Genomic DNA, 3,594 nt, shown 5'->3' with positions numbered 1-3,594 from the left:
CTTTATCTACTCTTCTAATCTGCCTCTTGAAACCTTCTTAGCTATGAGAATCTGCTGCTCAAGCTAAAGGGAGGAATAAAAGTATAAAAAAAATAATGTAAGTGGTGCAGCATTTCCTGTTTAAAATTAGAAAAGCCACTGCTTCTCAAACTAGATGTGTCTGCAGCCAAGAAAATGGGGTCATATAAATATCGAAGAAAAATGGGCAGTGGAATTTGCTCGTGCGAGAGTGAGCTTGGTGGTGCAGGAGGAGAGGGGAAAGCTCCACGGGGAGGCGCATAAGACAGACTGCCCCCTCCTGAGCACACCGTGTCCTCTGGAAGCCCGGTGGAGTGATCAGGCTGCTCGTGGCACTGTACCACTTCCTAGCCCACATCAAGCAGCCTGGAGTGAGTCCAGGTTTAGCTGAGGAGGCTGAAGAACGTTTTTTATTTGATATCATATCACTTTAGGATCAGGCAACTCCCAAACAGATTTCCTCTGTGATGAAATATCTTTTTTCCTTTAAAAAGTTGCAATTTCTTAGTAGAGATTACTCAGCTAGTCCTTACCATAACCCATGAAGACAATATGTATTTTTAGTTTTTGTCTTAACAGCAAGGAAACTCACTCAAAGATGGAAAATGATTTCACTAAGGCCATCCAGTGAGTCAGGCCCAGCACCGAGCTGGACAAATTAGGCATTCCAGGTCTCAGCTATCAAACTTCTAGGTCTTGCTAATAATCTGAGACAAAAGAGAAGCACTCTTACGGCATCTTTGGAAAGTAATTTTTTTTTTTTTTTTTTTTTTTGCGGTACGCGGGCCTCTCACTGCTGTGGCCTCTCCCGTTGCGGAGCACAGGCTCCGTACGCGCAGGCTCAGCGGCCATGGCTCACGGGCCCAGCCGCTCCGCGGCATGTGGGATCCTCCCGGACCGGGGCACGAACCCGTTCCCCTGCATCGCGGCAGGCGGACTCTCAACCACTGCGCCACCAGGGAAGCCCTGGAAAGTAATTTTAATGCCAAGTTTTGTGATTAGACTACATGGCACCCTTTCCCGTGGAAAAGCTCTACTCAGCACCCTGGTAAGGAGGACAGGACAGGAGGGGACAGGTGTGACGAACGGGGCACAACACACAGGATGCAGTAGCTGCTCAATAAAAAAAAGGGCCCCTGGCAGCCCCGGCACCCATTTTCTAGACAACGGATGTGATTCTCGGCGTCCTCGTTTATCGAGCGCCTCACGAGGCCCGGCCCTGGGATGCAGCCCAGCAATGATCGGCTTAGTCTCTCCCTGATGTATCAGCTGACGATACATCATCCTGATAAGGCCGCGACTCACCAAAGTTGTGACAGAGGCGCTCGTAGAATAGGGAGCTAGTCCTGGGTTCTGGGTGCGCTGAATCCTGCTTATCGATGAAAGGCAGTTAACACATCAGCTGGATCTATTTCCCGAATACAGGGGGACGCTTCTGTTATTTAAAGATGTAAAAAATGCTGGAGACTTGAGAAAAAAGGCCATGGAAGGTGCGTGCCATTGATGGCTCATTAATAAATCCTACAGTGATTGTCGATGCATTTCAGATACTTGTGGCAGCAAACAAAGCAGTTCACCTCTACAAACTGGGAAGAATGAAGACAAGAACTCTATCTACCGAAATTATTTTCAATCTTTCCCCAAATAACAATATTTCAGAGGCCTTGAAAATAATGTGCTATCTCGGCAAATGACACTTCATTTCTGATTGCTTACAGGAAGAGGGAGAAAAACAAATAAATCATGAATACCTAATATCTCAGGTAGAAGGTCATCAAGTTTCTCTCAAAAATCTCCCTGAAACAACAAATATTACAGAAGTCAAAAAGATACATGAACTATCTTCACGAGAATAAAGTATTGGGACATTATTGGATGGTATCGTTTGCAGAATGTCAACAAAAGATGCTTTGTGAAATGACAGAAATATTAAAAATTTTCAGCAATTATAAAAAAAAAGGCCCCCTGCCGCTGCCCTGCCCACCAGTCTCTCTCCTCCCTTGGCGTCCCCCGCAGCGAGGCTGGACTCCAGGGGTGACAGTCCCCCCCACCCAGTCTATCTTCAACACTGACCTGACCTCATCCTGGTCCAGTTCCTACGCAGCCACGAGCGAGCCACGCATCCGGGCTGTGCTTTATCACTCTCCATGCTGAGGCTGCTACCCACATGTGTATTTTTCTCTTAACTACACATGTGAGAATCTAGTTCTGCTTAAGGGGCTTAGTTATTAATTCACTCAGAAAAACAAAAACAAAAATCTACACTGTCAGCAGAGCACTCTTACATGAAGAGGCTGAATTCCCCCAAGCTCTGCCCAAACCAGTAGCATCTCACACACGGCTAGAAAGTCTGCCTCAGATTAAATGTCACTGATCATCGCTGAAGGGATTCTAATTCCTTCTCATTTCTTTTTTTAAATCCTTTTCTTTGGGGCCACGCAGCATGTGGGATCTTAATTCCCCGACCAGGGATCGAACCCGTGCCCCCTGGATTGGAAGCGTGGAGTCTTACCCACTGGACCACCAGGGAAGTCCTGTAAATTCTATTTTAACGGCACACACATCTCTCTAGGTCAGACTCTTACAGATGCTGTGACAATGGCAATATGTGTATAATGAAGATATCCCCCAAGTTATTTTACAGCCTATTTCTTTTAAATGAGGTAGTTCTTTCATTCTATGCCATGTTGTTTAGAAATAGGATTGTATCTGTGCCTCTTTTTAAAGTTCAGTAGGTCTCTTGCTTAGAAAAGAAGATATTACATAATCACTAAAAGAAGAAAGTTTAGTTCTTCAGTTCAGAATCCCTGAATTTTGCTATAACAATAAGGTGAGTAGCTTCTCCCTTCTGAACAGAAGAGTAAAAAACCTCTGTGGTACTTTTCAAAAAAATGGACATACTTCTTACTTTTAAAAAAGGCGCTCTGGTGTTTGAGGAAAATAAGATTGTGAATCTCCCCATTTAATTTTAATACAGTTTCATACACTAACGAAAAGCATTGTGATTAGTTTTAGAGCGAAACAGGTTTAGGAGCATACACTACAGGCCCAAGGTTAGAAAGTATTCTGCTAAAACAGCACCACGTGGGCCGCTAATATTACCAGCATGGCGTCCCGAACAGGCGCGGGTCTGAGCCTCACCAGCCTCCAGGGGACACAGAGCAATGAACAGCCACCCCCACCCCGAGGCGGCAGTGCGGGCCTTCAAGTAGGGGGGTGCTGCCCCCTGACCCCGCCGCTGCCCTTGGACCACAGCCCTCGCCTTCCCCTCGCTCACAGGCCATCGCTGGGGCTTGTGCAAATCCAGGCCTCCCAGCGGGGCAGGGAGGCGGGAAGCTCCTTCCCCAGGGCCCAGCTGGACCCCACTGGCCCCTTGATCTCCCGCCTCTCGGAGGGGACTGGAGCTTCACCTCTGCTCACTCCTCGAGAGTTCGTCCCAGCGCAGTCCTGGGCCAGTTCCCACTCCGTAGCCGTGCCTGCGCATCTGGGGCCCTACCAGAGCTGCCCTCGCTGCCCAGAGCGCACGCCCGTCCGTCTTCGTCGTCCCTCTCAGAGCCCTCTTAGCAAATGCAACAC

General features: G+C 47.8%; 1 pseudogene; it reads left to right on the top strand.

Moving 5' to 3' along the window:
* Positions 1-1,025: 1,025 nt before the first annotated feature.
* Positions 1,026-1,934, top strand: LOC116742709 (annotated as a pseudogene).
* The last annotated feature ends 1,660 nt before the right edge of the window (positions 1,935-3,594 follow it).

This window comes from Phocoena sinus, chromosome 17 (assembly GCF_008692025.1).
Source record: "Phocoena sinus isolate mPhoSin1 chromosome 17, mPhoSin1.pri, whole genome shotgun sequence".
Classification (NCBI taxonomy): Eukaryota; Metazoa; Chordata; class Mammalia; order Artiodactyla; family Phocoenidae; genus Phocoena; species Phocoena sinus.
The sequence above is the reverse complement of the archived record's forward strand: the minus strand, read 5'-3'. Positions and strand labels throughout refer to the sequence as shown.